The 13,823-nt window shown below is 39.6% G+C and overlaps 1 protein-coding gene across 5 annotated transcripts in view; it reads right to left on the bottom strand.

Annotated features, from left to right (window-relative positions):
- The window catches only part of SLC9B2 (solute carrier family 9 member B2), a 54,126-nt gene extending 40,556 nt beyond the window's left edge, over positions 1 to 13,570 (bottom strand). For all 5 annotated transcript variants that reach the window (XR_009259413.1, XM_058721774.1, XM_058721776.1 and 2 more), the window contains exon 1: positions 13,229 to 13,570. The gene's annotated coding sequence lies outside the window, so the exon portion shown is untranslated. The remainder of the gene's footprint in view (positions 1 to 13,228) is intronic.
- Positions 13,571 to 13,823: the final 253 nt, after the last annotated feature.

Raw genomic sequence — 13,823 nt, 5'->3', positions numbered from 1 at the left:
CTATTTTTAATTTTTTGAGGAACCTCTACACTGTTTTCCAGAGCAGCTGCACCAGTTTGCATTCCCACCAACAGTGCAAGAGGGTTGCCATTTCTCCACATCCTCGCCAGCATCTATAGTCTCCTGATTTGTTCATTTTAGCCACTCTGACTGGTCTGAGGTGGTATCTCAGTGTGATTTTGATCTGTATTTCCCTGATGAGGATCGACGTCGAACATCTTTTCATGTGCCTGTTGGCCACCTGGATGTCTTCTTTAGAGAAGTGTCTATTCATGTCTTCTGCCCATTTCTTCACTGGATTATTTGTTTTTTGGGTGTGGAGTTTGGTGAGCTCTTATAGATTTTGGATACTAGCCCTTTGTCCGATACGTCATTTGCAAATATCTTTTCCCATTCTGTCGGTTGCCTTTTAGTTTTGTTGATTGTTTCCTTTGCAGTGCAGAAGGTTTTTATCTTGATGAGGTCCCAATAGTTCATTTTTACTTTTAATTCCCTTGCCTTTGGAGATGTGTCGAGCAGGAAATTGCTGTGGCTGAGGTCAAAGAGGTTGTTGCCTATTTTTTTCTCTAGTGTTTTGATGGTTTCCTGTCTCACATTTAGGTCTTTCATCCATTTTGAGTTTATTTCTGTGTATGGTGTAAGAAAGTGGTCTAGTTTCATTCTTCTGAATTTTGCTGTCCAGTTCTCCCAGCACCATTTGCTAAAGAGACTTTTTTCCATTGGATACTCATTCCAGCTTTGTCAAAGATTAGTTGGCCATACATTTGTGGGTCCAATTCTGGGTTCTCTATTCTATTCCATTTGTCCATGTGTCTGTTTTTGTGCCAGTACCATGCTGTCTTGATGATTACAGCTTTGTAGTAGAGGCTAAAGTCTGGGATTGTGATGCCTCCCACTTTGGTTTTCTTCTTCAATATTACTTTGGCTATTCGGGGTCTTTTATGGTTTCATACAAATTTTAGGATTGTTTGTACTAGCACCAGCATTGAGAAGAATGCTGGTGCAATTTTGATTGGTATTGCATTGAATGTGTAGATTGCTTTGGGTAGTATTGACATTTTGACAATATTTATTCTTCCAATCCATTGCTTCTTGGCCTTTTGGCTAAGATCAAGTGTATTCTTCCAATCCATGAGCATGGAATGTTTTTCCATTTCTTTGTGTCTTCTTCAATTTCCTTCGTAAGCGCTAGGCAATTTTTCAATGTTGAAATGAGTCACCAAAGAAAAATCTATGGATTCCATCATTTTCAGAGAAATTAGAATCACTAATTCTTGTCTGGTTCATATTTCTAAATTAAAGTTAAAATAATAACATTGGTTGAGTAGCCACAATGTCTTAGACAACTGAGACATGTTGGTAGTCACTGTAGGTAATTCAAAGATTACAAAAACATATTTTTTGTTCTCTATAGGCTGACGATATACCAGGAAAAATAAACTTACATGAAGTAACTAAAAAACCTGTAGGACAGACCTATAGCTTGACTCTGTAAACTACTTCAATCTCCTCTCTCTTGGCTTCTCATGCTATATAGGCTGAACAACCAAATACTCCAATTCCTGGCCACTTCTGTAGCTATAGATAGCCATGTGTCACAGTTCTGTGTAATGAGATATAAGTGAGAGTCCCTAGGGAGAACTTTCATTCCCAGACTATAAGGCAAGGCTTTTTGAAGATCATACTTTTATTCTTTGTCCTCTAACATTTCTCCTTCTTCTTCCTAGAGTGTAGATACACTGCCTGGAGGGCCAGTGACCATCTCTCAACCATGAGAAGAAAAAGCCCTATACTAAGGAGAGTAGAAAATTAAGATAGGAGGAGCTGGTTCCCTGACGATACCCTTTAATTGCTCCATCAGTCTTGGATGCCAAGCTTCAAGTTAATTGTTGAAGCTATTGTTAGTCAAGTGTTATTTTTACTAGTAATCAAACTTACTTCTAATGCAACAAGTATAATGATATTATAATAGAAGCACGAACTACAAACCCTGGTATAAGCAAAGGGAAAATTATGTGAGAGAAGGGAAACTCTAAATCAATACATTTGAGTGTCTAATATGTGCCATACACTATGCTAGGCTATAAAGATAAGGATTAATTAGACAAGACCCCTGCCTCAAGGAATAATTTTCTGTTTAAAAAAGTGCCAAGAGGGGCACCTGGGTGGCTCAGTTGGTTGAGCATCCAACTTCGGCTCAGGTCATGATCTCGCGGTTGGTGGGTTCAAGCCCCACATCGGGCTCTGTGCTGATGGCTCAGAGCCTGGAGCCTGCTTCCGATTCTGTGTCTCCCTCTCTCTCTGCCTCTCCCCCATTCGTGTTCTGTCTCTCTCTGACTTTCAAAAATGAATGTTAAAAAAAGTGCCAAGATATTTGCATTTAATATTCCCAAGAAAATTATATCCTTTCTACCACTACCACCCTCACCATCACCATCATCACCATTTTTCTTCCTTACAAAATACAATGTTGGCCAGGGTGGTATCTCAAAAAACCTTCAGTTTGGTTTTTATATTACATATAATAAGTTCATGTACATATAATAATATATATGTGTGTATGTATGTAGATATAATTTTTTAAATTTATAAATTTATTCCAAAATTTAGACTCATAATGAGAAATAATGGCATTTTAATAGGAAAAATGTTGGGCTCAGAGAACCCTTGTCTTGAAGGTATGGAGGCATGGAATCCAGTGGGATGTCAGGGGAAACTTTGTTGGAGCATGAGGTGTAAGGCTGAAAGCAATGGCAAATGAAGTGGGAGAGCTAGGACATCATTTCCCAAACCATGGCACTTGCCCTTTACCCTATGTAGAGAATAACCCCCTCATATAGTAAGTGATGATCTGCTGGGTCTGGAGTTAGACAAAGCTGGGTCTGTAGTCTAGTTCTATTATATACCAAATTTCTTAGCCTCTTTGTAACTAATTCCTTATTTATAAAACGGAGATAAGAGTGGTTCCAACCATGCACCTGGTGAGCATTCAATAGTGTTGGTTATGAGCCACTCATGTTCCTTCTCCCTACTTAACATAAATCTCTAAGATTCTTTTTGCCTTCCTTATTAAACAAGACAAGGTCCCCCCAGCCCCGTGTTGAAGAATTTACTACTTAATCCCACTGATTTTCTTTGATAATTCCCTTTTCCTCTTTCTTTCAAGGCCAACTTCTTGATAAGGTGGATGGAACACTCACCATTGTCATTTCTTCACTTGCTCATTAGTAGAATCATATAGGCACTCTTGAGCAGTGTTACTAGAATCATCTCCTTTATCAAATTTCTAAAATCAGCCAATTCTGCCATTTATGGAGAATATTTTTAAATAACCAAGAAGTATAAATGACTATTTCTAATAGCAACCATGTTCATGGCACTTACTGTTCATAGTCATTGAGTCTTGAAATTACAATAGTATATCCCTTACCAATAAGTTGGTTTCAGCAAAGAAATCAGAACATACACAAAAATGACCTTTTAAAGGGAATAAGATATATCATGAAGTCCATTAAAAAGTGGGAAGTTTATACTTCCTTTTTTTTTTTTAATTTTTTTTTTTAAGTTTTATTTATTTTTGAGACAGAGAGAGACAGAGCATGAACGGGGGAGGGTCAGAGAGAGAGGGAGACACAGAATCGGAAGCAGGCTCCAGGCTCTGAGCCATCAGCCCAGAGCCCGATGCAGAGCTCGAACCCACAGACCGCGAGATCGTGACCTGAGCCGAAGTCGGACGCTTAACCGACTGAGCCACCCAGGCGCCCCAGGAAGTTTATACTTCTTATAGAGAAGCTCTCAAGTCCTCACTCAGAGCCCACTAACTTTTAAAACATTTCAAATGACTTGATATATATCAAGTCACACACACACACACACACACACACACACACTGGAGTATTACTTAGCAATCAAAAAGAATGAAATTTTGCCATTTGCAACTACATGGATGGAACTAAAGGGTATTATGTTAAGTGAAATTAGTCAGTCAGAGAAAGATAAATATCATATGACTTCACTCATATGAGGACTTTAAGATACAAAACAGATGAACATAAGGGAAGGGAAGCAAAAATAATATAAAAACAGGGAGGGGGACAAAACATAAGAGACTGTTAAATATGGAGAACAAACAGAGGGTTACTGGAGGGGATGGTGGGAGGGGGGATGGGCTAAATGGGTAAGGGGCATTAAGGAATCTACTCCTGAAATCATTGTTGTACTATATGCTAACTTGAATGTAAATTAAAAAAATAAATTAAATAAAAAAACCAAAAATAAAAACACTTCAAATGACTCTCCTCATCTGGTTTCCAAACCCTCAGAAGAAAAGATGTTAAAAGTTACATGTAGGAAGAAATTGTGATAGAGGCAAACTGAAAGCACCATAAGTGACAGCTGACAGGAAGGAGATGGAAAGATAGGAATTTAAGGCTATAAAATGTGGGGATATCTATCTTTTCCATATTTGTAGTTTTGGCCTCCCAAACATCTCCCACCCAACAAGCTTTTTGATAACAGCATACTAATTTTCTTTTGTGGAATCCACATCTCCTCTGTTCTCCATCCATGTGGTTCATATGAGACTCACGTCCTCCTCACGTTCCTTATCTCCATGCTCTACCAATGCTCTGGAGATGAGGACAAGCCTGGCCAATGAGAGTATGGCCAGTCATACTGATTGTTTTAGGCATGAGCATGTGATCCATACCTGGCCAGTGAAAGTCAACTTTAAGGTGTTCACTGGAACCATTGAGAAAGAGCTTTCTTTCTGCTGGGGTTGCTAAGCCCAGACTCACTATTGACAACCCTTGTGACATACAGAAAAGCCTTCCAAAGAATGAAGTGACCACAGAGCAAAGCAGATCCTTAATATGGAAGGAGAAAAAAGGAAAGTCCCAAATTAATAACCACATTGTTGATTTAACAGGAAGCAGCTCCTTGTCAGTTATAGGTAAGCTAATAAAGTCCTTACTAGTTAGAGTTGAGTTTCTGTCATTTGCCACCAAATGAATCCTCAGTAAGAACCTTCATACCTGAATTGGCCCTGAAGGATCTTTTGTATAATAACAAATGTTTGGAAGGTGATTTTACATCTTCAAGAAAATGAAAAGAAAAAAAAAAACTGATGTGCTAATACTTTTGGTTTTAAGAGGCATTAAAGTATATAGCATGGTTTAGCAATGTAAAAAGAATGTTAAAGAAAATATGGCATTCAATAAAATAGATGTCAGTTATCCAGAAAGTTAAGTGAAATGCTTTGTTTTCAACAATGCTATTTATTTATTTATTTATTTATTTATTTATTTATTTATTTAGAGGAAAAGACAGAATCCCAAGCAGGCTTCATGCCCATCATGAGATCATGACATGAGCCAAAATCAGGACTAGGATGCTTAACTGACTGAGCCACCAAGATGCTACTTAATAATGCTATTTAAGTAATAAATGCTATTTAAATGAGACAAATAATTTTTTACTGTATTCATAAAAGTCTTTTAAAATCTTTTGACCCAGTAGAACTTCATGAAGGCTGTTAAGCTGAGATACTGGGTGTCTGGAATGGAGAAATTAAAAAGTGGGGAAATATGGAGAAACTAGTTGATTTCCTAGTCATTAAGAATTACAGTTTAATGGAATAATAAAAGTTGGAAAGGAAAGGTTTTTAGAAATTACTTGGTCCAATTTCTTTAATATTCACATAAGAAAACTAAAGCCTAGAGAAGCTAAATGACTGTTTTCAACTAACATAGCCAGTATCAGGCAAGCCTCATAGTAAAATTGTATAAATATTTGTGAAATGAGAGAATTCTTTAATCTATATCTTTGATTTCAGGTTATTTCTACCAAATCACTGCATTATATTTTTATATATTTTTACTGTAATATTTTGTTTAAAACCCCACTCACATATAGTCATAATTAACTATAAGTTTGAAAACACATTCCATAGTAAGTTTGGAAAATATTTTTATTTTATATCTTGTATTACCTTCAGCTTTATTCTTTCCCATTGTTATGACTGTGATAGAGTTTATTATAAAGAAAATATTTTATTAGTCCATTTAGGTTGCACAACATTGGTGACAAAATAAATGAAACAAGAACTTTATTCTGTTCTCATGACAAATATTGCTTATATATTCTGAAATTATTAGTTAATTGGCTAAGCAACAACTTGCCATTTAAATATCCCTTAAGATTCTAGGGATTAAGGAGCTCTCTTTTTAAAAAATCCAGTTAGTCTACTGTCATACCACCCTGAACACTCCCGATCTTATCTGATAAAAAATCCAGTTAGACTAAGATGCTTTGAGAGATTTTTGTATATAAAAATATGACACTAAGAAATAGGAAGGCAAAGAACATTTTAGATAAATATTAAAAGTGCCTATATACAGAAGCAACAGTTTTTTTTCTGCTTCTCAATCAAGACGTTGTATTATTCTGATTGATACACAACAATAAACTACATTAAACAAATTTATCTCACATCAAATGGTGGAATTTTACAGATTTCATAATTCAGTCAATAATGTTAATTTAATCAAAGTTATGTGACTCAAATATAGATTTCAACAGAAGAATGTGGTTTGACCTAAGCCAAAGGATGTGGCTGTTATGACTGTTGTGATTACCCACTTGCTAGAAGGTTAGTAGATCAAGTTCTAAAAACATATTCAAAGGTTGTTGGTCACTCATGCCTCTCTTTAGCATTCCCAGTATACAGAATTTCCTACAGGACTGATCTACATGCTTAGAAACCATCTTGGCTTAATTTGAGCTTTATGTTGCAATACTAGGAACATATGCCACCAAAATCATAGAGCTGTGGACTTGAAAAGAACAGTCTCCTAAGTCTTTCCTCCAAATTTGAGAGAAAATTGCGGATGAAGAATCACGGATAAAGAATATGAACATTATGTATGAGCATTTGCAGGTAAATAAATAGGAAAAAAAGTCTGTAAATTGTAGTTGCCTTTGGGGAGGGAAATGGAATCAGAGTGGTTGGAATATCATTTTTATTCTCTGTATTTTTGCATTGTTAGGATTTTTACAGTAAGATTTTCTTATGCAATTCAAAATACATTTAAACAACGTTATGTAATTCTTAAAGCTTTAGAGAAAAGAAAATGATACAGCTTTCCTCAGTAATAATATTTTTCAGAGATAAAATCTGGTAATTTCCCTTTAGATAACTTAATCCCATTGCTACAATTTAAGTTAATTTTTTGTTTTGGGGTTTTCAGAGACGATGGGGAACTGCCTAGCATCTTCTACAGCAGTTTTCAAATATTTTTTAGGTCAAAAAAGAATCTTTCATCAAATAAAACCCTACCCTGAAATCCAACAAATGGGACAAATAAAGGGGACTGCAGGAGACTTGTCCACTAACCCCTATTTCTCCTGGCAAGTGAAGGACACTTTGAAAATCACTTTTGCACATATGCTCTCATATACAGAAGGCTGTTAAATCAGCCTTCTCTTTTTCAGGTTATCTTATTAATCTAAATGTTTAAAAGTGCTTTCTGTAATATTCCAGAGGAAATAAAAGAACTCTCAATTTGTGAATGTCCATAGACTCTTGGTCAAGTAAAATATGCTTACTGCTATCAGTTGAATTACTGCTAAAGGATCATTACATAGATAAAGGCTGGTTATTCTTATTTCTGTCTGAGGTAGGGACAGACCAACACTTAATGGGGTAATCTTAATGAGAATTTACATATATGGCTGGAGTACTGTATGTGTTATTTATACATTTGAAAGAACATCTCAATGACTATCCATTAAGTATTCTATAATGATTATAACAAAAACTCCTACCTTTGGTGTTCAACCATTCATGTGTTGGAAGTGGAAGCTCAATCTGATATGTCCATGTAGAACATATAGAAACCTTTCAGTTTCAGGATTCTGCTAATCAACTGCTGATCTAATGCTCATTCCCCAAAAGGAGACCCACCCAGCAGTGAGGAATTCAGGTCAAGTGAAGGGTGGGACTTAAAATTTCCTTGAATTAGTTAACTGAAATGACTAAGAATGTTTCCCTGAACAAAATAACCTTATCTGAAAGTGTTAGGTGTGCTGATCATATGAGACCAAGCAACCAAAGGAAAACAAGTACTGTTCTATTTGGCTAACTGATACAGTGATTTGGTTGAATCATCGTGAAGTAAAACACTATGTAATGAGATACGAATATAAGGAAATTACTCCTAGGTAAGAAGGGACCCAATACTTGCTTCTCTCCTTTCTAATCTCTCTCCCAAGGACAAATGCATTTAATTAAAATTTAAAATATTACCTCTAGGCCTACTAAAATCTGATTCCAAAGATTCGATCTCCTCAAGTGGGGCAACCCAACCTATTACCTAAGAGCCATTACTCAGGTATGTCAGTGTGTACCTTCCCCACCCTTAGTGATAAATCATTATTGGTCTAAATCAATCTCTGTAACACCATTCCTTCACGCCAGCTGTTGGTTTAGGGCTGGGCATGATTCACTTCTCACCAATGAAATCTGTGGGCAAGGCTGTTGGGGACCACTGGATATGATATTGCTCCTCCCTCACCCCCCAAAAAGAGGCAAGAATCTTCTCCTTTTAAAAAATATTTAATTTAAAAATTTTAATTTTTTTAACAATTTCTCAGTACCTTTATTCTTTTTAAAAATTTTTTAAATTTTTTTATTTTTTTTTGAGAGAGGGAGACACAGCCAAGTAGCGAATGGGCAGACAGAGAGGGAGACACAGAATCTGAAGGAGGCTCCAGGCTCTGAGCTGTCAGCACAGAGCCTGACGTGGGGCTTGAACTCACGAACCATGAGATCATGACCTGAGCCGAAGTTGGATGCCCAACCGACTGAGCCACCCAGGTGCTCCAAAATTTTAATTTTTAAAATTGCATCTATCTATTTATTTAGTTACTATTTATTTTTTCCTCTCCTCTTTTTGTCTTTAAACTGTGTATCTGTGTGTGTTTGGGGGGGGGGAGGGGATGGGGCCAAGGATGACGACTGTGTTTCTTGGAACTCTAGCAGCCATCTTTTACCATGAAGAAAAAGACAAAATTAGCTCATGGAAAGCAAACTAAATCTTGATATCATTGGGCTACAGAACAAACCCCGGATCCAATTACCTCCACACACCTTGTGTAAGAAAAGTAAATTTGTATTTTTGAAGTCAATTTTAGCTGAATTTCCTATTACCTGCAGCCAAAAGCAGCCTAACCAATACAACAGATGATTTTGATGCAGAGCCAGCTCAGAGAAGCTCTGATGAGCAGTAATGGGGAACCTTTGGCTCATATGTGTTTCCCTAGCTTCTTGACGTGGTGCAAAATCTTCATGGAGGATGAACAATCAGAATACTGCCTCTGTGTTGCTATTTATCAAAAATATTCAGAAAAGAATATTTAAGTAGCTAAAAAAATCGTACCAAGGTTTTTAGTGCCATTCTTTTAGTCAATAGAGATTACAGAGATTGTAAGGTTATATATTTTTCCTTCCCTATCCCTGAAGTTTGGTTGTAATATTTGAATAGTGAATAATAACAAGTTGGACTTATAAACATTTGATGGTTTTCTAAATGTCTATTCATGAAGCAATTACAACCACAACAAAACAGCACTACTATTACTGCCTGGGGTTTCATTTTTTGCTTTTTCTATCTGGTAAAATTCTACTAGTCATTCAAGATCTAACTCAAATGTCACTTTCTCAATTAGTATTTTTTAACTTCATGTAGACTAACTCTGTACCTCTTTTTTCTCTCTGTGGACTCATTCATTCATTTATTTAACAAACATCTATTAAACTCTTGCCAGATTTTAGCTCTTGTTCCAGGGATTCAAGAATGAACAGTCTGAGGGATGAAAGATACAGCATAGAGAATACAGTCAATGGGATTATAATAATGTTGTACAGTGACAGATATAGCCACACTTGTGAGCACAGCATGACATAGAGACTTGTTGAATCACCATGTTGTACACCTGAGACTAACATAACGTTGTGTGTAAACCATACTTCAATAAAAAAAAAACACACAAAAAAGTGAACGGTCTGACATAGTTCCCACACTCAAAGGCTGTAACATAGTCAGAGGATGATAGCTCATTCCTTAAACAACCATAGTAAAGGGTGATAAGTTTCGATATTAGGCACATGAGATAACAACTCTATCCCTTTACAGTTGGTGAAGTTCATCAGACTTTTACTGATTTTCTGTGGTGTGTAAAGCACAAGAGATACAAAGATTACTGAGATGCAGTCTGTTCTTGAGGGACGGAAGGAGACTGATACATGTTCATCAAACCAGTTTCCTGTGCGGTCTGGGCACACAGATAGTAGACATTTCCCAGTCTCCCTTACATGTTAGTGTGGCAAGTCACTGAGGTGTGGCCAATGGGATGTGGGCATAAGTAATGTCTGCCACTTCCATTTTTTTTTTTTAATTTTTTTTTTTAACGTTTTATTTATTTTTGAGACAGAGAGAGACAGAGCATGAATGGGGGAGGGGCAGAGAGAGAGGGAGACACGGAATCGTAAGCAGGCTCCAGGCTCTGAGCCATCAGCCCAGAGCCCGACGCGGGGCTGAAACTCACAGACCGCGAGATCGTGACCTGAGCTGAAGTCGGACGCTTAACCGACTGAGCCACCCAGGCGCCCCTGCCACTTCCATTTTTTACCTATAAGAAACTTTCATGCAACCTACAACATACCTCCCTCTACAACATACCCTGTCTAATGTCTGAAAACTAAGAACTTTTAAGGTTTTAGGGGATGACAATGCCATAATATAAAGACTTTGGGTTCCTCACTGAGTAGAATGACACCCACTGAACACCTGATTGGACTTTACCTGAGTAGAAATAAGCCTCTACTATGTTAAGGTACTGAGATTTTGGAGTTTATCTGTTGTAACAGCTAGTTATGGCAACTGCTGAGGGCAGAGCCCAAAAGAAAGCATTCACATCATTGTAAGCCCCTGAATCTAATCTCTTGGTTTCATTTCCCTTCTAAAGAAATGGAAGAGATTAGGGGATCCTGGGTGGCTCAGTCCATTGAGTGTTCAACTCTTGATTTTGGCTCAGGTCATGCTCCCAGGGTTGTGGGATCAAGATTCTCTCTCCCTCTGCCCCTCTCCCCTGCTCATGCACGTGCTTTCTCTCACTCTCTCTCTCTCTCTCAAAAAAAAAAAAAAAAAAAGGAAGGGATTAGGTTTATGTGACTCTTAGAGGCCACATAGCAAACATATTCATCAGTCAGTGCAGAACATCGAAACCATTTCAGGTATTTTAAGCAGGAAGAGGTTTTACACAGGGAATTAAGTGAATTGTTTAAAGGCTAGAGACTGTTGAAAGGGTTAGAAGAGTAGGTTCTAGACTGGGCCTCTGGGAATGACTTCTAGAACAGTAGTAAATGAACTGTTGAGGAATGTACTATTTTTGCTACAATCAGAAGGCTTCACAAGGACTACAGAGTTCAAGGACACCATTGTAGCTATGAGTCCGAGAAGCTGGGATCTGGAAGCTGCCTGGGCAGGGAACACAGACTATGTTCACCACTTCCCTCAATTGCTTCTTGATGGCCACAGAGCTGGTGATTCAATATGATGCTGCTGAGTCTGGCTGTCACCACTGTTGTAAGCCCCTCCCCACACCCACAGTTCTGGAGACTAGGACTGGCAAATCCTGGACCTTCCTTGCCAAGAGAAAACAGCAAAAAGTAGCAAGGAGATGGCCTCTGTCTCACCTCTGCCTTCAAAAGCTCAGACAAGTTCATCTACTTGCCAGACACTAATGTTACATCTAGAACTTTGGCTGGATTGGAGTCTAAGGAAGTGTTTTTAGCTCTCCAGTGTCTCTTATACAATAAGGCATGCTGGAAGCAGGTAGGGATCGATATGAGTGCCAACCTTCTATATCCAGCACAGCAACTTTTGGAGTAGACTCCAAGACAGACCTGTGTCAATGAGTTCTTCCCATTTTTTCAGAAATCCTTGGAAAAAAGGGCAAGGGGCATCTGGGTGGCTCAGTCAGGTTAAGCACCTGACTTCGGTTCAGGTCATGATCTCATGGTACATGAATTCGAGCCCCTCTGGCTCTGTGCTGACAGCTCAGAGCTTGGAGCCTGCTTCAGCTTCTATGTCTCCCTCTCTTTCTGCCCCTCCCCTCGTCACACTCTGTCTCTCTCTCTCAAGAATAAACAAACATTATGGAGTGTCTGGGTGGCTCAGTTGGTTGAGAATCCGACTTCCGCTCAGGTCATGATCTCACACTCCATGAGTTCGAGCCCCGCGTCGGGCTCTGTGCTGACAGCTCAAGAGCTTGGATGGATCCTGCTTCAGATTCTGTGTGTGTCTCTCTCTGCCCCTCCCCTGCTCATGCTCTGTCTCTCTCTGTCTCAAAAATAAAAACATTAAAAAAAATTAAAAAAAGAATAAACATTAAAATTAAAAAAAACCAAACATCTACTCAAGAGGGTTATAATTCTAAAGATCTTAATATTCTAGTAAATATAAATTTGTGAATCAGTCACTTTGCTCACGTCATTAGTACAGCATGAATCACTCTACCTAGTAACTTGTTAAGTATATTCTGATCCATTGGATTTTGAGGTATTGAATGGCAGAAACTGTAGTTAGTTCATATTTGTATTTCCTGTCCCCATGCCTGCTTGGCCCAGAGAAGACAAACAGATATTTGCTAAAGTTAAATGTTTCATTCTGAATTTAGAAACAGTAAGCCAGAATTTCATGACAGCAGTTTGTAGCAGCAACAATGTCAGGTGGAGGCCCCATTACAGAGTAGGGGAATAGGGTTTCTGTCTTTCAGTGAAAACAGAGGTTAATGTGGCTAAGGAAGGTACCCGCCTTCTCTGTCCACTGGTGGTGTCCATTTCTTGAAGGGAGGCTAAAGTCAATGGTGGCTTTCTGATATCAATTTTTTGGGGCAACAAATCACCAAAGTCTTCGGTGAGATAACAAGGATGCAACCAACAACAAGGATGAGATAACAAGCTGCTGCCTGGTAAGTAAAAAAAGCCACAGGCAGTGTGCACTTTCAGCATGTGGTTATGTTCTCCAGCCAGTGGGATCTGATGGTTCTCAGCATCTTGGTGGTGCTAACGTAGCCCACAGTAGCCACGGCCTCTGGTGTTCGAGAACTAAAACACAAACAAGAAAAACACGCTCTGGACACTCAGTGTCCTCTGAGGGCTACTCACCTGGCGGTCTCCAGCGCAGGAAGAGTGGGAGACGGGCTAAAATATCTTCCGGGGGAGCCTGGTCCAGCCACGCGCGCGCATCGCCCCAGGCGGAGTCGGAGGCTGTGAAATACGCTTATATCTGGGCCCTGGGCACGCCGCGGATTTCCGAGGCTCCGCCTTCTCTGCGCGCGCGGGGCGGCCCTGTGGAGGGAGGGCCGTCTGGTCCGGCGGCGCCTGAGTAATATCCTGAGCGAGCCCGGGAGGGGCCCGGCCCCAGGCGGCCGCCCCACGTGCCCTCCGCCGGGTCGGGGTCTGGCGGCGCGCGGCCTTCCCGGGCGGGGGTGCCCGGCTGACCACCCGCCCGCTTGCCGAGATGTCGCGCCTCACCGTCGTGTTTCAGTCGTGCGTTCTGGCTGGGCGGCCGGCTCCCGGTGCCGGGACGAGCGCGTCTCCCCCGGGAAACTCGCAGGAAAGGCCGCCCAGCGAGCGCGGACCCCGGCGGTGACGAGAACTCTGGAGAGGACGCGCAGCGCTGGCTTTTCTGGAGTCGGGAGTGCAGGCCCGACAGCCAATTACGAGGTTTAATGTTCCCTAAACCCACTAATACACTTCG

Source organism: Neofelis nebulosa, chromosome 3 (genome assembly GCF_028018385.1).
Source record: "Neofelis nebulosa isolate mNeoNeb1 chromosome 3, mNeoNeb1.pri, whole genome shotgun sequence".
NCBI classification, from domain to species: domain Eukaryota; kingdom Metazoa; phylum Chordata; class Mammalia; order Carnivora; family Felidae; genus Neofelis; species Neofelis nebulosa.
This window is presented reverse-complemented; position numbering and strand designations above follow the sequence as displayed.